Below are 21,328 nucleotides of genomic sequence, written 5' to 3' on the forward strand. Positions count from 1 at the left end.
ACCCTCTCGTCCAAGTTGCTAATAAAGAAATTGAACAGTGCGGGCCCAAGGACCGAGCCCTGGGGGACTCCACTGCTCACTTCTCTCCAGGTCAAAAATGACCCATCCACCACCACTCTCTAAGTACAGCCCCTCAGCCAATTTGCTATCCATCTGACTGTGGGCATCAATGCCACAGTCTCCTAGCTTTTTAATGAGAATGAGGTGGGAGACAGTGTCATGGGCCTTCCTGAAGTCCAGAAAGACTACGTCCACCATGACACCTGCATCCAAGGATTTTGTGACCTGATTGTAGAAGGCCACCAAGTTGGTCTGACAGGACCTGCCGTTAATGAAACTGTGCTGGTTGCCCCTGAGCATCATCCCCACTGCTGGCCCATCAGAGATGTGCTCCTTGATAATCTCAAAGTGCTTCCCCAGGATCGAAGTAAGACTAATGGGCCAATAGTTGCCCGGGTCCTCCCTCCTCCCTTTTTTGAAGATGGGGACCACATTGGCCCTCTTCCAGTCGTCCAGCACCTGGCCAGAGCACCACGAGTGCTCATAAAGCCATTCCAGGGCCCCTGAGATAACCCCTGCCAATATCCTCAATACCCTGGGGTGGAAAGCATCTGGACCTGCCGATTGGAACACGTCCAGCTCCCCCAGAAGGTCTGCTACTCCATCCTTCCTGACCCTAGGCCTGACGGAGTCTCTCCTGAGTCCATCCCAAGTCCGTCCCTGCACAAAAAAAATGGAGGCAAAGAAATTTTTAAAAAGGTCTGCTTTTTCCTCTGATGCAACCACCAGATTGCCTAGCATATCCTGCAGGGGCCCCACATTACGTGGTGCCTTCTTCATACTCCCTATGTATTTAAAAAAGGACTTTTTGTTGACTTCTAAAGGGGCATACTGTATCACTCACAAAGCACCTGCAGTGATGGCCATCTCACCATGTAAACTTACTGACATCTCACAAAAAACCTCACAAAAATATTTCAAAACCCTGGTAGACTCAGACAGACATGATCCATTTGTCTCTTGCTCTTCACTTCTGTTTTACTGCTTCCCATTTGATGCTGTCTTCTGAAAACAAATACTTCAGCTGTGAAGCTCTATTTTTATGAAACGTGTAACCTACTTGTTTAATTGTATGAAGCTTGTTACCAGACTTCAAAAGGTTAACTTTTTTTCAAAAGGCATTTGGTGGGAATGGAGAATAGATGATCAGGGGACTCTGGTATCTGACTAGTCAAATCTGGACAGGGTGAGTGGGCTATTAAGTGAAGAATATGTAAATAGATCTATCCTGATGATGAAATGGCCATGTCAGAGAGGTTATTTTAGCAGAGAACCAGTCTGCTCCAAACCTCTCACCAATCGAACTAGAGGCTGGAATAATGAAAAGTTACCAAGGTCTGAACAAATAAGCCACAGAACCAAAAAAGATTCAAAGGACTCACCTTATAAAAAGAACAGAGGAAATGTCACAAAGGCACAGGTAATGCTGGGCATGAAAGATGAAAAAAGGGACAGGACTCTGTCATCTGGTTTAAGCTGCACGACTGCTCAGTGACCAGGAAGACAAATCATGACCTGCTTGCCCATCCAAACTCAGAGAGAGCTCCATGTTTAGTCAAAGGAAGGGCATGCTAGAGTAAGGGTCATGGTGGTCAGGTACCTCCTCGTTTTCTAATGATCTGTATTCTCTTGTGCTTTATCTTTCAAGTAAAAAGCAAGGTTGGGTTAAGAAACTCTGTGCAAAGTTCACTCCTTCAGAGGAATTCTGAAAAAGAGTGGTAGGGGGCCAGGTTTAGGTGAGGTCTTATGCATCAGGACACGGTGCTAAACAGGTGGTCTGCTTCATGTGAGCATGCCTAAAGACCCCAAGTCAAGAACAGCCCCCTTGATATGTATCCAAGAAGGGGAACAGGTTTTTTCACAGTAACCCTTTCTCATTAGTTATAAGTGGTCTAAACTGAACCAGGCAGGAACATTTTGGTAATATTAGTGGACAATTTTGTAATTGAAAACAAATACGTTGCTTATTCTCATAAGGTCTTTTATACTTTCTCCTGACCTCTGCACTCAGAAAAAAATATGGTCATGTATATATATACACACACATTTATTTATAATATGTAGATAGATCTATATAGGTCAATATATGTCAATGGACAGACAGACGTATAGATGGACAACAGTTTGCCTGTTAACATAGTAGCCTGTGGTCTACCTTATAACAAAACTAGTTGATAGTCAAATTAAATGACTTCCCTCAGTGGCGCAAGTCCTCTACTGACACCTTTTTAACAGCACAATGCCTTTAAGGGCCCTGCATAACCCTTACCATTTAGCCAGTCCTCAATCAACAATCCCATAGTGTCATTCTCCCCATGGAAGTGACCATTCTAGTTAAATATGTGAACTCTTCTGCTCAGGGATGTCGCACTGAATTGGAAGCCTCTGTCTGATTTTAAAATCCACATGTTTTGAGAGTGCTGCTCTTTCTGTCAGCTCAGTTTTGTGAGTTTGCAGGTATTGTTCTGCTTAAAACTACAATGCTAACTAAGCCCTAGGCTGTGGCTTGGTCTCGGAAAGGGATCTCGGATTTCCTTGGTCTATAAGGAAGAAAACAGGGAGTGAGATATATTTTCAACTAGCAATGATTGTGCCTCAGTTCTAGTTCTAGATATTCTCATATCTCGAGATATAGATCTAGAGACAGATATCAATATAGAGATACCATCTCTATATCTATTGTTATCTATCAACCATCTCTCTCTCCCCGTACGTATGTATGTACATATGTGACCATATTTTTACCCAAGAATGCAGAAGGTAGGAGAAAGTATTAAAGACCCTGTGTGAATAAGCAGAGCGTAGCAGGTCACTAAGGTGCCTGCTACTGACAACAGTAATATGAGTTCAGCTGCCAGTCACCAGGGCAGCACAGGTGTGGGTTGCCGGGGCAACCAGTCTGGTCAGCTGACCAGAAGGGGGCAGGGCCTGGCCTTTATAAACAGTCAAGCTGAGGCCAGAAGGTCTGTTCCCCTCTGGCAGTCAAGGAAGGTGGAGCTTGGTGGGAGCAGGCAGAGTGGAGAAGCCTGATGACCTGAGCCACTTACCAGAGAGGATGCCAGGTAGAGGAACTCCTGGCAGGGATGGGAATGATGATTAACTAGAGGGATTAGAGGTTATGTCTTAGCCACAAGGCTTATCTTTGAGTTGTAGCCGGTTGGCTTATGATATTGTTTTGTTGTTGTTACACCGGAGGACCGGGTGAGGTTGTAGGGGTTGGAGGAGGCCTCATGGGAGCTCCCCAATAGTGTGGGGGGGTTCCTGGTGCCAGAGGGGGCACAGCAGTCTGGTGCCAGAAGGGGCACAGTAATTAGGAGGTGCACTGACCCCAACCCTGACAAGGGGGTTTCAGTGCTCTGGGGGCCAGGTAAGGCCAAGGCTGCCTGAGCCCCAATAGTAGAAAGCCCCATTGGGCTGTAGGACCCAGAAAGGGGGTCTGGGGGCCAGGTAAGGCCAAGGCCACCTGAGCCCCATTGTAAAAAGTCCCAGTGGGGCGTAAGATCTGGAAAGGTGTCCGGGGGCCAGGCACGGTGACAGCCACCTGAGCCCTGATTGCAGGAGTCACGAGGCGAGGCCCCAGTGTGGGTGTCGTGATCTCGGAGCAAGGCCCCAGTGAGGGCGTGAGTGCGAGCAAGGCCCCAGTGTGGGCCACTAGGCGAAGACAGGCCCGGAGAGTGTCCGTGAGGGTGCAGGCACTAGTAACAGACTCAACAATGTCCGGTACATCTGAGAGGCTTGGGGCATGGTATAAGGGGTGGTAGGAGCCATGCATAGCCCATAGGGCTGGGTGCACCAAAATCTATCCACATAGAATGGGGGCCAGGAAAAGTAAGAGCACCGTGTCCAAGGGGACAGATAAAGGCAGCCTCCCTTAAGAATACTTGAACCATCAAAGACGTGGCGGGCGAGAACGAGGGTGCTTGATTGCCAACTTGGCACAGTAGGGGGTGCCAGGAGAGATCACAGCCGCTCCTGGGTCCCTGCCCTGTGACACAGAGTATTTGTCTTCAATTACTGTATTGTCCACTATTATTACGCGCACACATGTATAGAATATAATATTACATACCCACACATTCATACTCTTCAGGAACATAGGTTAGGTATCATCTCCATCCTCACTCAAGGGAAAATATTTTACAAGCATTTCCAGCCTCATCTCCATTGCTTACACTTCTGTGTTGACTTATGTTCTGCTTTTCTCCGTATTGGACTTGAAACGGCAAACAAAGCTTAATGTCACAGAGCATTCTTTCTTGGGGCATCTTACTCCCTCACCACACAAAGATCTTCCCCTTTTTTTCTTTTATTCCTGAGGCTTCCAAATGAGTGAACTTCTGATTCCCATTCATGTGAGTATGAGCCACTCATTTCTACCACTAAACAAGGAACATTTACAGGTCACACTTTTCCAAATACTAATAAAACTATACTCTCTTACTCCGCTTCCTCTAGAACCATCCCCACTCTCTTCCTGTCTGACTTCCTATCACAGACTTAAGAAATGCTATATATTCTGACAAATAGAAGTGCACACTTTTTTTAGATCTTGAAATCAGCACACAGCTTTAAAAAAAAAAAAAAAAAAAAAGGCACCAGACTGAATGAGGTCTGAAATTATCAGCCAGAAAACAAAATAGTGAAAATGAGCCCTATTTCACAAAATAATACTTTGCAGCAAACTTCATCAAAGCATTTCATTTCCTATAGAAATTTTCATACAGCCTGAAGGGATTCTTTGACCAGCTGTATATTATATCAGCTAAATGTCCTCTGAGTGATAAGGCTCCCACAACAGAGGCACCTGCAGGATGTGTCACAACACACTTCTACTTCACAGATTTGTTCTAGGCAACCATACAGCTCCACTGGCTCATCATTTACATTTACAATGGACAGCTGGTGCCATCTCAATGAAACATTAAACTTGTTTGTGTTTGTCATTAAAAAAAAAAATATGGCTTAAAAAGTTCCTTCACACTCCGGAATGTTTAATTGTACTTTTCACTGCAAAGCAAACAAAAATATGCCATTTCTCTGTATAATGAGCACTAGGAAAAAATAAACCTTTGCATCCACTGGAATATTGATTAACCAACTTTGCTAAATCAAGGCACTTACAGAAGGAAGTGTGATTACTGAAAGCGTCTGCTTCCTCAACAGACTGTGATTTTACAGAAGAGTTAACCATATGGTGTAGCTCACTAAGGGAACAGAGGAAAACTGAGGGTTTTTTTCAGTGTATAATTCTTCTAAACAATGTTCGCATCTGCTGAATTCTAAAAAGAAAATCTTGGCCTCATTTGTGTCAATGGGAGTTTTGCCATTGACTTCATCCGTGGCTAGGACTTTACTTTTTAAAACTCTCCCTTTGACAAATGGCCACCAGGTCAGTCTCTTCAGGTAATCAAAGTCTTCTACTTAATTATATGTTGCTTAATTACCAGCTCACCTGGGCAGACTGATTCTTCTGGTCAGAAGCCAACTCTGAAGCAAACAGCTCAAGTGTTGGCAGTACTAGAGCTTTTAGGCTATGCCATCTAAAGGCACAAACTCCAGCTAAAAAGCACCACCACACCTGAATCTAGTGTTTCCCTTAATTCAAGCTCATCCCTCCAAATAAACCTTTAAGTTACAAATTAAATGGTCTTTGACATAAAGACAAGCCCTAATATCACTGATTAGGAAAGCTTCCACAATCTGTTCACACACACATCATACTTCTGCCTTATTCTGATGGAGCTATTCAGATAGGGCAGCTAGTTTCCCAGTCAGTGGCATATTTAAGGATGGGCAAGAAAGGCGCTAGCCCCAAGCACCGATTTAGAAAACATGCCAGAATTGCAGCTCCGAGAGAGCCTGTGCTGACGTAGCAGCAGCCACCAGTATGCAGGGAGCAACCCCAGTGTGAGGGGGAGACTTCACCACAGCAGCAGCCAGGGTCTTGAGTCCCTAGTAAGACTCTTCACCACTGAGCACCCCTCAATATGAATATGCGCACACCCCCTATGCAGGGCATCAAATACCCAGTTATGCTTTTTGTTGCCCGTCAGTTAAATTCCTTGGTATCTCTTCAGGGATAGAAAATATCTTTAGTACCAACTAAAAATGAAGAGGTATCTCTTGGAGATGATACAGAAGCACCAAGGGTGCCTATACACATGCACCAAGGCTGCTCTGATGCACTGTAATTACAGCAAATCAGAACAGATTTGATTAGTTGAGTCTGTTGGAGGGTAGTAATTACCATGCTCCAGCAGACTCCAGCATCTTGGGTATTAGCATCTGCATGCTGAAAAATGGTGGCAGAGGTGCTTAAACAAGCTTTAGTTCAATGAGCTCTACTTAAAGCGCCCATGCTGCATATGCAAACTGAAAGCCTGGACAGTGTCTCTTTCACAAAAATACAAGGTAGTGGCTGGAGTAAGACTAGGCTGAGGTAACAAGACTGCCACAAGAAAACTCAAACTCTGCTAATGGCTTGCAACCCGTTAGGCATAAGAGAGTGGAGTGCTTGCGGTACCCAATACCAATCCATGCCATAAGATAATTATAGTCATAATAACAGTCCTTAACCTGCTACCACACCTGAGAGGTGATGGTTAAAATTATTGGCAGAGACCTAACACACACATTGCATAAATGTAACAAGACTGAGAGCAAGCCAGAAAGAGAAACCTACAAACTACATCTACATTCAATTAAGCTAAGTGTCACTAAAGAAAGCAAAAGAACTAAAATGCCCACTTCCAAGCAAAGTCTGTAAGAAACGAGGCATTGAAAACATGACTGTAAATATAACCTGGTTAACACATTCTACCTTTGATTAGGACTTATTTCCCAAAACAAACATCCAATATCTGCCTAAAGTTTTAACCATTTTCCAACATGCGGATGCTGATACACTAGATGCTCCGGGCACTTTAAATTAGAGTAGCTCTCAGAACTGCTCTAATTAAAGTTCCCCCCCTTCCCACCTCCCCAAGCATGCGTATAAATGCCCCAAGTGTTTTATATACTTAACTATCTAAATATTCATCACAATTCCATGCAATATAGCTGCTATCAGCCCTATATGACAAAAAGAAAAATTGAAGCAGGGAAAGGCTTAAGTGCCTTCTCAAGGTTACACAAAGCTTCCTCACATTCTATTGTGAAAATCATTCCTGTAATGTGGACCTTCATCTACAAATATTTACTCAGACCACAAGCTCATTTCACCCATTCACTGCTGCAACTAGGAAGATAATTAGCAACATGTGATTCAGGCCCCCTCCAGTCATTAATTTTAGGACCCCTGACAGCTAGGAATTGGGAATGTCCCCATGCCCACGGAACAGAAAGACTCCTCCCACACAGGGACATTTAAAAGCTCCACCATGGCACCTGGCATCTGCAAAGGCTGGTTTTAAAGTATCTCTGTACAGGGAGACCCTCCACATCAATGAGCTTAAAGTCCTGTCCTGCAGCCAGCATCTGGCTACATAGATGGGCTTTAAACATGCTAGACATTCAAATTAAACAACAATATTATGGCTAACAATTTAACATGGAACATCTTTGTGGTTGGTTTGCCAATTTTATTACAAGAAAGCTTGCCTAAATGTCTGGCATGTTACAAAAAATGGCAAGACGCTCATTTTTAACCATTAACAAATGTAACATTTGGAGGGGGTCCTTATAAAATTCAAACACCCTGTACATAGTCCTGGAGACTGATATTAACTAATTTCTTCTATGTTCTGAACAGTATGGCAAATCTATTAAAAGCAATTCGAGACCACAAGTTCCCACAAAAGCTTTCCTGACAGTATTCATGAATACATTTAGTATCTGCACTATGACCCAGTAGAGGTCCCTCCTGGGACAGTTTCTCCCAGGGGAATGAACACCAGTATGCTTCCCCAACTCTTGACTCTTCCTGGGGATAAGGAGTTGAGTGTCAGCAAAATGCCCCCTGTGCCTCCCTAAAACCAGGATCACCCTAGTCTGTGTAAGGCACAGGAGGAAGCTGATGCTTACCTCCTCCTATAGACTGGGAGGGGAGAGGACCCATCCAGGCACTAGGGACTGAGCAGACTTAGCATCTGCTGCATGCTCTCTGCCCATTCCTCACACTGTGCAAGCACCAGGCAGAGGCTTTACCGCATTGATCCATGCACTTTCCACATGGGATCATCGCAGTCCAAGAAAGGAAGGAGAAGCAGGGGAGACAGGGAGAGCTGTATGCTGAATGCTTATACTGCTTCCTTTCCTGAAAACATTTCTAGTGGTGGAAAATTTCCACTGCTAGAAAGAAACACCTGTTTCTGGCCAGTAAATACTTACAAAACTGTACTATACATTCACACCAGTCCTAACATGAGTGTTCATGGCAATTTCACTTTTCGTCAAACATTCTCACTAACAAAGGTTTGATTTGCACAAGGATTTACAGAAAGCAAATTAAACAGGAAAAGTAAATCTATAGTTTCTTCTGAAAAAGAAATACTTGTGTGTTTCTATTTGTCTTTCTCTGCTTATTGCTATTTATTAATTCTCAGTGACTATTTTTTTTTCAGATTTGAGTCTGGCTTAAATCTATGACCCAGAATGAAATAATTCTATCCGCATTACTAAACTCCCAAGCCATGTATTTGTCCCTCTGACCTATAATGTAGCAAAGAATGATAATGCAGACAGAACTGAAATCAGTGTTCAAGTGTAGCCAGCGAGAAGCCTACAAATCTAGAAAGCATTAGCTGGGGGGAGGGAGGGAAGGGAAGCAAACAAGCAAGATAGAAAGTGAGCACTTATTGTTTTATCTTTTGATTTAAGTTGACTTCTAAAAACATTTCATATTTTAAACAAATATTTTTCTTTCAATAGGTTTGTTGGTAGGTTTCTGATGGTGCAGTCCTGGGTCACTAACAGCCTATGGTTATACAAGGGATTTGTTGCAAGTTTGTAGCTCTCTTTGGAGTTATTGAAAAACATTCATATGGAGATGTTCTGAAGCACAATGGTTCATTAAGACAGAGGTTCCCAACCACCAGGCTGTGGCCCAGGACAGGGCCACAAAGATTTGGCTTCCAGGTCGTGCCACAAGCTTTAGCCACTGCCAGCAACAGTTCTATGCCCAGCCCATGCCATGCTGGTTGGTGGCGTGAGAATGTCCTTCCTTGGCCAATGACTGCGACTTCTAGCTTTTGAAATGGGACTGCTGCTCCCTGCCTGCTCTTGGCTTTGGGCTTCCGCCTGCCCACGCTGGGACCCCCATCTGTCCTCCTGGGCAAGTGGCTTCTACCACCAGCAGTCACGTGCAGGGTTAAAGCTGGGTGACAGGGCAGCCCTGAGAGACAGGCAGCCGGCTCCATGCACCCTGTCCCACTCTTGCTGCCATGGCCGCACCCAGCAAGGCGCTGCCTGTGCAGCAGGTACCAGGGCCCGCACCAGGCTGGGCAGGACCCTCCAGCCCCACCCACAGCTTGGAGCAGGGGGATGTAAGTGGAGAGATGCCTAGGGTGGAGAGCAGGGAGGCAGCTCCACTGCTTGCTCCTAGGGAAGGCAGCAGATCTTCTTCCCAGGCAGCTCCAGCTGAGTCCCCCCAGGCCACTGCCTGCGCAGCCTCCTCCCCTGCAGGGTCCCCGGTGCCCACAGCTGTGGTGCCCCAACCCAGCTAGCGCCGTGCCTTTACTTGCAGGGCAACTCCTTGCAACTCCCCCCCATGTAAAAATTAACTTTAAATATGTAAATTAGATTGTATCTATACCCAATCTGCCAAAACTATTTCAGCAAGTTTGCTGGTCCACAGTATATAAAAGGTTGAGAACCACTGCATTAAGAGATTGCTGAAAGTCAGTGAGAACTGGGTTACTAACTCCCAGCCCTGTCTTTGAAAACCAACACCTCAAACCATAATCCCATATAAACTGAAGTCAACAGAAAAGCCAATAAGCATCTGATCTGTACCCTTAAAAGACTCTGGTCTTCAGGGGGAAAATATAGATTACACTGGGCCACCAGCTCCCAGTACATTAATGCATATATAAATTACTTGATATCATAATTACTACATTTTGCTTTTCTACCAATAGTAATACCAAATGATCTATTTAAACTTCGAGTAGACTAGCAAATTAGTGTTAAAAGCTGACATTATTTGATACCAGAAACATTAGGGAATACCACCAATGACAACCTCCTGCTAAAATAAATACCATATTCTAATTTGCATCTGTATTTATTTTTAACACAAACTCCTGAGGAGTTGTTCAACAGTGGGAATCTATTAATCTGCACAAAGCATTCTCCGGTTTACACATTATCACTTGTTAAATGTTATGTCTGCACATAAACAGACAAAAGGATAAGCTGGACTGAAAATGCATAGATCTAACAGGGGGAGCTCTCTTGACAATATAGAGTACAGGTTATAATTTTTTTTTTTTTACACTTTGTTTCATGAATTGCCAAGTGGTGAAAACAGTCAGAATTTTAGTAAGGTCTACAACCAGATCCACTGAACTCCCTTGTTTTAATATATTCAGCACAATTGTTTGTATAAGTAACACAGAATGCTAGACAGGTTCCCCAATAAGTGATGCTTATTTCTCAGCATAACTGAATTAAGCCAAAATGGAGAAAGCTGGGTACACATTTCCCCCTAATGATAGTGGAATCAGAGCAAAGGCAATAAACAAAGTTGAAGCAAATTCAACCCAAACCGAATCACTAACTTCAGAGCTAAACCAACATGAGCATTTCTAGAAATCCTCAGTATGCTTCTTCTGTTAATCAGCTATTGATAAAAAAAAGCTTGGAATAGGAAAATGACAAAATCTTCAGCATTTCAGCTAGCCACACCTTCCATTCTTTATTCAGTGTGCTTCACCATCCTCTTTCACTAAACACTCCTCAAGGGATTGTACTCAAATTTCACAATTCATGACCAGTGGATTCTCCACCGAGTTGCACTACTTTTTCCACCAGCATAACCTCTTATTTCAATTGCTTTACATTCAAACTGGGTGAAGTGGGGAGGCATGGTGCTCCCTCCAAAAGACAAAATGCTGGCATTACTAACATATGCAACTCTAGTATAACATGATTCTTTTATATCACAGATTCTTTTAAAACACGTATTTATGGTGAAAGATATTTACTACCATGCTTCTGACTATTTTTATTGGAGAAGGGGAGGTGGAGGTTGTACCCTTACTCTAAAAGAAGTGGGGAGCAGAAACCCATGCACCACAGTGACTGGGGACCATTTGAATCTATTGCCTTTGATCCTTAGTAGTTGAGAGCTGAGTAAAGACATTAAAATTAGAGTATGTAATAGATCATATTGGAAAACAAGTAAGATCTTGAACATTGTTTTTGGAAGGCATTTCATAAGGACAGCTAATTTATTTCATGTAACACTTATTTGCATACTTCTCCCAATCACCCCACTGTTTAAAAAGCTTACAAAAATTCTACAACTGAAGTGAGCACTGAATAAAATTATATTTAGCTTAACGACCATTACATTTCACTGTGAATACAGAACATTCTGTGCAGTATGATATGGAATTTTTTTTACAGCTATTTGCATGCACTGGGATGAATGAGGAAACAAATTTTCTGTTTGCCAACAGGGTTTTGAAGTATTCCTGGACAAAATATACATACCATTCTAATCTTGCTCCAAGCAAGAACTTTGTAGCCTAGTTAGGCATCACACAGTAAACACACTTTGAAAGATTCATCTGAATGAATCTCTATAAGTAGCCAACCTCACCATGAACTGTAAAGTGACAGGGTTATGATCTTCAAATCCAGTATTTCTCTTCCTTCAAGTACTGCTAGCCTGAGTGCTCTGTCATGTCTGAAGTGATAAGTAGAACTGGAAAACAAGATTGGACTTATTTGTATATCAACTATCATATGCTACATGAAAGTGAATCTTTGAAATAACAAAGGAACAGAAGTCTGTTTGGAATTTATATTCATTGAAAACCAGTCTAGTCAGTGTTTTGCACAGCTTTTTACTATTTAGTCATTCAGAAGAAAGACATTCTATTTTTAAAGTTACTTTGAAGCTGTTGTACTGAAGGTATTTTGTCTTTTTCCTTAAAAAAATAAAAAAACCTGCCTGGATGGAAAAAAAATCAGCTTTTTTTTTCTTCTTAATTTTGGTCAATTTTGTCATATGCTATAATAGGCAGTAAATGGATTTATTCTGTTTAGGAGACCAGAATTAACAATGATACCGTTTCAAGGCACATAAGGTGCTCATTAACAATGCAGGCAAAAAACCCTAGTGATAGGCTCATCCATTACAGTTTTCGTTTGTGTTAACACAGTGTTATGGAACGTTGCTGTAGAACACAATGTTTCATTGTAAGAGAGCAGATGGAAGCTCCGTGCTGCATGTTTTCTGTTCTCAAGTAGACTTTTAAGATGTTTATATGCTCTCTCGGGGAAATCCACACTGTGCCTGCATAAAGCCCAACCAATCAGGCTTTGTGCCAAGAACTCTACAGAGGCACATATCCACACCCCTGCTTGCATGCAGGTTGCAGGGTTGAAAAACATCTCATCCATTACATAGGGGCTAGAGCCATGACTACAGGATCTCTTCATTCCCTCTGTGAGGGTTCCTAACACCCAAGATAAAGTCACATATGCCCTGGCTGGTCCTCTACTCAGCATCAGGCTGCACTGACTTTTTAGTGGATTAACCATTGCTCTCCAGAAGAAGGTAATACAGATTTTGTCACCTCCACACTCTGGACCTACCCTTAGCTCACACTTTCACACCTTCTCTACCAACACATCCTCACATACAGGCCTTCCACAAAAGTCTTGCGAGGCAAGTAGTGATGCCACAAAGTTCTCTTTCCATTGCCTATTGACCTTATATACATTTGAACTAGGGAGTTAGAGGTGACAAGGTCAACATTCTCCTAGACTATCTATGGTTAAGTCCAAACAGTCCAAAAGCCCAAGGCTGAAATGATTCAATCTTCAAAGGTTAGTCTAAGCTGTGTAGATTGACCTGGTAAGCAAGTGAACAGACATTCACTTTTGATTCCAGAAATGCAGCCACCTGCCTGCAGTGGCCCAGTCCAGAAGCCAGGGGGTGTTAGACCATTCCTCCTTGCTTGGCTGGATCAGATAGCTTAGGCCAAAGCTAACCTGCTCACCCTGTGGGGGAAAGAGAAAGGAAGGTTTGCAGGGGAGGTGCAAAGCATCCTGGGATGTTGGAGGGACTGTAAATTAACTTCAATCTGGAGGGGATCTGCAACGGGTAAATAAGCCCAGTTCCCTCAGTCTTTCCTCACAAGTCATGTCCCTTAGTTTCCTCACCATTTTTGTTGCCCTCTGCTGGACTGTCTCCAATTTGTCCACATCCTTTCTGTAGTGGAGAGCCCAACACTGGACATAGTACTCCAGATGTGTCCTCACAAGTGCTGAATAATCACTTTCCTTGACCTACTAGCAACACACCTACCAATGTAGCCCGTTGTACCTACCAAAACAGTATATAGTTAGCCTTCTTGACAACAAGGACACACTGCTGGCTCATATTCAGCTTGTCCACTATAACCCCCAGGTCCTTTTCTGCAAAGCTCTGCCCAGCCAGTCAGCCCCCAGTCTGTACTGGTGCATGGGATTTTTTTCATCTTAAGTGCAGGACTTTGCACTTGTCCTTGTTGAACCTCATAAGATTCCTTTTGGCCCAATCCTCCAATTTGTCTAGGTCACTCTGAATCCTAGCCTTATCCTCCAGTGTATCTACTACACCCCGCAGCTTGGTGTCATCTGCAAACTTGCTGAGGGTGCACTCAATGCCGTCTTCTAAGTCTTTGATGAAGACACTGAACAAAACTGGCCCCAGAATGAACCCCTGGGGCACTCCACTTGATACCAGCTGCCAACTAGACATTGAGCCATTGATTACTACTCTTTGAGCCTGATGCTTCAGCCAGTTTTCTTTCCACCTTACAGTCCATTCATCCAGCCTGTACTTCTTTAGCTTGCATGGGAGAATGCTGTGGGAGACCATATCAAAAGTTTTGCTAAAAATCAAGGTACATCACATCCACTGGTCTCCCTGCATTCACAGAGCCAGTAACCTTATCATAGAAGGCAATCAGGTTGGTCAAGCATGAATTGCCCCTGGTGAATCCATGCTGACTGTTCCTAATCACCTTTTTTCCTACAAGTGCTCAGAAATGGATTCCCTGAGGATCTGAGTCCTCCTTTTTCCCTTTCTTAAATATGGGCGCTATGTTTGCCCTTTTCCAATCACCCGGGACCTCTCCTGATTGCCATGAGCTTTCAAAGATGATGGCCAATGGCTCTGCAATCACATCAGACAACTCCCTCAGCACCTCCAGGTGCATCCCAACCAGCCCCATGGACTTGTACACATCCAGTTTTTCTAAATAGTCCCTAACCTGTTCTTTCACCACTGAGGGCTGTTCCCCTCCTCCCCAAACTGTGCTGCCCGGTGCAATAGTCTGGGAGCTACCATTGCCTGTAAAGACGGAGGCAAAAAAGGCATTGAGCACTTCGGCCTTTTCTGCATCCTCTATCACAAAGTTGCCTCCCCCATTCTGCTAGGGACCCACAGTTTCCCTGATCCTCCTCTTGCTACCAACATACTTATAGAAGCCCTTCTTGTTACCCTTAACACCCCTTGCTAGCTGCAACTCCTGACTTAATCGCTGCATGCCTGAGCAATGCTCTTATATTCTTCCCTAGTTATTTGCCCAAGTTTCCACTTCTTATAAGCTGTGTTTTTGTGATTTAGTTTACTGAGAAGTTCCCAGTTAAGCCAAGATGGTCTTCTGCCTTACTTACTAGTCTTCCTGCACATTGGGATGGTTTGTTCCTGCACTCTCAGTAAGGCTTCTTTAAAATACAGCCAGCTCTCCTGGACTCCTCTCCCCATCAGTCTGGATTCTCAGGGGATCCTGCCCATGAGTTCCCTGAGTGAGTCAAAGTCTGCTTTTCTGAAGCCATAACTTTGGAAGGTAATTATAACTTCACTGACTTAAATGGAGCTATACCAGTTAACATCATGTCATACTCTGGCCTAGGGATTCTGGGGCTAACCCTAAAAACAGTGTGCTGTTGAATTCATGCAGAACAGTACTGTTGTCTCCAACAGTCCTAACAGCCCAAAGTAGCAGTGACATTCAGGTGCCTTAAATTTTACAGTTAGTTTTAAGAAACACCAGTGGATCTTACACCTGATTTTTCTGTATAAATATTTTACCTTGAGGAAAACCAAGTTCTTTGTTTTCCTTTGACTCTGACAATGTTCCTTTAGTATCTTGTTAAGCAAAAATACACAGTTACACACGCATGCACTTTAGGAGATCAGAGAAAAATAAATGCGATTGCTACAGAACCGCTAAGCAAAGAAAGCTCATGCAAAGCATTTGCTTGACAACAAATGTACATTACCAACTGGTCATATCCTTCAGGTTCTTAAAAACAAAGGTAAAAACAAGCCATTAGACATGCATAAACATTAAAGCAGTAGCACTGCTCAAAGAGCAACAGAAAAAGGAAAAACAGTTATTGGGCTGCTTGCTTTGCTGCGTGTTTGAGAAATGTGTGAAGCCATCCCATCACCTGTGGCAATACCCTATGGCAGAGATGAAAACACCAGACAGACATTTGTAATATCAATTCCAGGAGCTGTTGCTACTGTGCAAGTCTGCACATGCAGACTCACACGCTGCAATGGCTAGAAGAACTTTATCCTCAAGTGGAATGCCTTTGCATCTCTCACAGGAGGGCCATGGAATGGCTCTTGCTATAAAGCAGAGCACACCCATTGAATTTTAACCAAATTAAATTTTATGGTTGAAATTCTCCCAATTGCCACCTGTGCAGGCTGTACCCATCTGGCTTCGAACATCCGGTCATGCACCACACGGCCCTGGATGCTCGGGGTTGTCCGCCGGTCCATCCCTGTGGTCCTGCTGAGTAGGTGTCTCTTACCTGGATAGTCTCTCCCCAATCTCGTCTGCCATGACTTTGTATCTTATCCCAGTGGTGGGGTTCGACTATTGGGGTCTCTCGCGTATGGGACCACTGGACGACAATCTTCTGTAAGGCTCCACCTCCCCTCTACCTCGCCCTGCTTCCCTGTTTCTCCCCGTGACACAGGCATTTAAATGAGTACCTTTTACCTGCCTCTCATTTGGAGGGGTATTACATAATGTCAGCTACTAACAAGGTGTCAGTTAGCAAAGACATGTTTGGGGATGGAGGACTGAAGGGCCAGTTGGAGAACAGCCATAAGTTTAGAAGCCAATGCCAAAAGCTAGAACAGTGGAAGCTCTCATAATTAAGACTTAAAGACCATCTAAAATTCACAAAATCATTCACTTGACACACTTGACCCTAGTAGGACCCTAGACAGATTTCTGTTGAATTATCTCTAGCAGCAGCATTTGAAATAAATAAGCTTTAAATCCTCAATATTCTTTTTCCATTAAAAACGTAGATAGTCAGACTTATCTGCTCTCTTACCTGCCAATGACTGGTCTAATACCAGAATAATATATGTTGTATCTGGTTATTTATTATCCTTCCTTTAGTGGTACAGGGTGGGAATGGTGAAGGACAATCAAGGAGATTTTCAGCAGATATTGAAGTTACTAGGAGAGATTTTAGTCACTGGTGGAAAAAAATTGATAAACTTCAAACCTGCTTACAAGTTCAGATAAAAACAATCCAAACCATTCTGGTCTGCAAAGAGAGATGATTAGCCACGCTAGCCTGAAGTTAGGTGGAAGGTAGGATGGACTAGGTAGGGTGGTCTTGTGTCCCGGGGAACGCGGACCACTCCAGGATTGCATAGCCTGGTCATGGCCAGTTAATCAAAAGTCCTGGGCCAGTGTGCAGGGAGGAGGCATAGCAGCACAGTATGCTAGGCAGGCAGACTGCTGCTCCTGTGCAGGAGCAAGGATGTGCCATGCATGGGCAGGGTGGCACCTGCTCCTGTCCACCCACCTTGCTCCCACACAGCAATAATGGTGCCTGCCTGGTGCACTGTGCTTCTCTGCCTCCCCACTAGACTCCGGCCCAGGACTTTTGATCAACCAGCTAAAACCAGGCTATGGAATCCTGGAGTGTCTAGTGCTGCCTGGGACACATGGTTACTCTACTTTTACACCTTAAAGACTAATTGGTTCATGAGCTTCCATAGTCAACAACTCACTTAACCAGAAGCTATGAATGGATTTGCATAAAAGAGGATTAGAAAGCCCAGGCTTTTCTGTAGAATTTCTGCTGAAGTTGTGTGCAGAACAACTAGGTTTTTGCCTCCAGTAACAACTACCCCCACAAAAAAAAAACCCCAAACAAACAAACACAAAAAGCCAACACAAAAACAAAATCAGGAACTTAAGCAATATACAAAAATGTAAGGAAAAAGGAAGAAAACGTATGTATTAGGGATATAGGTTGTAACCATGTTGGTCTAAGGACATAGGCAGACAAGGTTCTTTGGGTAAATCTGGTATCTTTTATTTGACCAACTCAAATGCAAAAATTCTTCTTTGCAAGCTTTCGGGTATAAATACCCTTTAGCAGGCTGAGGGAAGCATCTGCAGTTGGCTTATGTTCTTCCTGGATGGGAGTGATTTTCAAAAGGCACAATATGGAGTGGAGACTTTCAGGGAGGTGGTGCCTTTTGAGAAAAACCCCCCTTTGTGAAGAGCTTTTCAGAGCTTTGGACAAAGCTTTACAGCAGTTCTGTTACCCAAACTGGTTTGCTTCAGCCCCTAATATGATGAGCCTTCAGTGTACTTAAAATCAACCTTACATTTCTAGAATGAATGGTATGGATGCTGGATAGTTTAAATGAATGGTCACCAATTAGGATACAACCCTGCCAACATTTTCTGCCAAACATAGCAAAGCCTTCACTACCAAGGGAAATGCAAGCAACTGTCTGGAAGCAAGAGTTTGTAGGGTCAGGCACCAGTTGTTTCCAGCACTAGCCTGCTGCCTCCCCACACAGACAGAATAACATTGTGGTTATTCCTTCATAATGGCTGTAAAGCAGGGGTGGGCAAAATGCAGCCTGGGGGTGGGATGCGGCCCACCAGGCCATTCTATCCAGCCTGTGGGCCCCCTAAAATAAATTAGAAAATTAATATTTATCTGCCCCTGGCTGCCTGTCATGCAGCCCTCAATGGCTTGCCAAAAATCAGTAAGCAGCCCTCTGCCCAAAATAATTGCCCACCCCTGCTGTAAAGAAACTGCTATGATTAGGGGAAGAGAGTTTAGAGAAAAGAAGCTGTATGTCAGGACTGGCCTCTGTTCGCGGTGCTACTACTGAGTCGTTATTCTTGGACAAATCATTTTATCACTCTGCCTCAGTTTCTCTGTCTGTAAGATAGAAACACCACCACCTATTTTACAGAGGTTTTTCTGGCTTGGTTTAATGTTATCAACTACTTTTAAATCTTTACTGTTAGAGTTAGTTCCTAAAAAGCGAACAATTTTTTTTTTAATTTAAAAAGTATGTATTTTAGCACCTGCAAGATGAATTTAAGCATAGGGCAGTAAAGAAAGTGCATCAAAAAAAGTCTTTATTTCCAGAAGGTGCACTGTATGTAAATATAACAAGCTATATAGTCTCCTCACGCCTCAGCTACTTAATAAAAGGCATGCAAGCAAGCCACCACTCTGAGCTGAATGCCTCTAACTTATTAATTCCTCACGGACAAGATAAGGAGATAGGAAAACTCTGAAGCATGTAAATTCCATTGTTTTAAAGTGTAAGCTGTTTTAAAGTGTTAGCTCTTTTAACCCTGCATAGTCCTGCCAGACATTTGAAATGCACTCTGTCAGCCCTCATATGTCAGACAACCTTCTCCCAATTCTGTTGTTTAGCTCAGCACAATTATTCTTCAGTTGAGGGAAAGCTCCCTCGAAGAGCCAGAAGAGGCAAGGGAATGGGGAAAAGCTGCAGTCAAAATATCACACTTCAAGCAGGGGAAAAAAAAAGATTAGAAGAGCAGTAGGCAACCTTGGTAGCCATCTGCAAAGTGGGTATTTAAAATATTGAAGCACTTTAATTCTCACCAAAAGTGACCATACAAAGCTTTTGGCTGTCAGAACTGAGTGAAAGAGAAAGTGCTACTGGTTTGAAATCCACTCCTGATTACAGTCATCTTACTTACCATGTGTATTGAAGTCCTTACAAAGGAGAAGCATGTTCACGTCCAACAACAACAAACATTAGAGGATTCCAAAATGTTACCGTGGCCTTTAATTTTACCCTGATGACATTTGTTAATTAACAAAGAGTTTTAAAGGACAAGCTCTCCCTCTTGGCCCAGCTTATTACCCTGCTAGAACCTTGCAGCAATAAGCTTCAAAAAAGTTAGAGGATCAGTTCGCATGAAGATGCAGAAGTTGCAAACTGGTCTGAATTTTAGCCAAACACTCAAAACTACTTTGGTTTGAAGAGCTGGAATTCTCCTAGGAGCAGCATTTGTTGTCAGCAGCAAAAAAAACCTGTAAAGTGTGTGATGGGTACACATCTCTCCTTACTTGCACAAGTTTTGCATCACAGTAGTTGGAACAGCAATAAAGCCTAACATGCACACAAACATTCCCTGCAGTGGGAAAGTGTGCTGCCACATACAGCTGTACCCACAGGTGATAAAATTGTTTGCAAATGCTGAAGGAGGGAATTTACAGAAGCCAGCTGTGACTCAAACAGTAGGGGCAAGATCACTGCCTGAGAAAAGGAGAGCCCCAAGCACATCAGCTTCCAGCACCCCGTGCACTGCTGCACTTTGTTAGGTAGCAAACTAAAACACCTCGTAGGTGTTTTATCTTGCTACATACCAAAGTCATTTAAAGAGGAATACACCGTCAGGCGTGCAAACAGCAACACCATTAAAGTGGTGCAAAAGGGCATTTAAGCCACCTTAAAGGCCAGTTTTGTGGCATGTACAAAGGCCCTTAGACTGTCTATACACGTGCTCATTTATGTTCTAATTGTAACACATCAGAGCAGACTCAGTTAATCCAGTCCTCTCCATATTCTAATTAGAATGCTCTAGCATTGCCTCACTGTCACATGTATTAAGTCCCTGGCATTTTAAAATGGCTGTGGGGTGCTTTATCTAAACTTCATCGAATGAGCTTTTGACAAAGCATCCTGCAGCCATTTTTAAAGATGTGGGCCTTAATACACATGATGGTGAGCTGTTTTAATTCAAGTGGCTGTCTGGGAACCACTCTAATTAAAACACCGCCTCCCCCCGCCTTCTCCTGAGCGTATGTATAGGCTGCCTCAGAACATATTTATACTACCATCACAGCTGTGATTTTCATGTCTGAGCTAACTTTAAAATAGATTAGATTCTGGCAGCAGGCTAGGCATGGTATCACAGAGTTCAGTGCAGACTGCAAAACCTGATCAAGGGACTTCATAAATAATATTTGGGTGTTCAGCCCATAGTGAGCTAGTACAGCTACTGGTCCCTGAGCAAGCTAGTTTACAGCTAGCTCATACATGTTTATACTATACTGGAGTCACACAGGAACCTCAGGCTGTGGACAGACATAGCATTAGAAGCATTTCCATTGCTTTTGAGACAGTTTGGAGGGCCAGCTGTATACATGTATTTGCCTTTTGAAACATTCTGAAAGCAGCTGAAGTGTTCCAAAATAATGTCCCTTGAAATGAGGTACTATTTTGAAGTGCTTCATTTCTCATTACATTCGTATGGGAACAGGAAACCCATTGATCCTCTAGAATCCCATAGTGCTCTTCTCTTCCTTATTCCCACAAGGCAGGGAGAATGAGGTAGACACTCTGTTAAGTTGACTTGACAGCTTGCCAGACTGTCTAGCCATGGGGTCCTTCTCCCAGAGTTTGGCCAAAGCAATTCTGGTGTTTAAGATGTTGCCAGATGCCTCTAAGATTCCCCTTTGATCACCACAAGATCCTCATGCTCCTGCCACCAAACTTCTATAATCTGGAAAGGAGAGGGTTAGTGGATTGGGGCTCAAAGCCAGAATTCTGAGTGCAACACTACCGCTGCCACCATAGATCCCTGCACTCCCATCACTGCCACACCACCTGACCCCAGATCTCAGCTCCCAGTCCCTGCACCCCTCCTGTTCCAGCAGGGGTGGGGTTTGTGGGGAGAAGTGGCTGGGTACAATGAGGCCAAGCCCATTATATTTGGAACATTTCAAATGTTACATGTGTCCACACCATTAAAGTCAATGAACAGTAGTGAGACTA

Source organism: Gavialis gangeticus, unplaced genomic scaffold, assembly GCF_001723915.1.
Source record: "Gavialis gangeticus isolate Ggan-Ray unplaced genomic scaffold, GavGan_comp1, whole genome shotgun sequence".
Lineage (NCBI taxonomy): Eukaryota > Metazoa > Chordata > Crocodylia > Gavialidae > Gavialis > Gavialis gangeticus.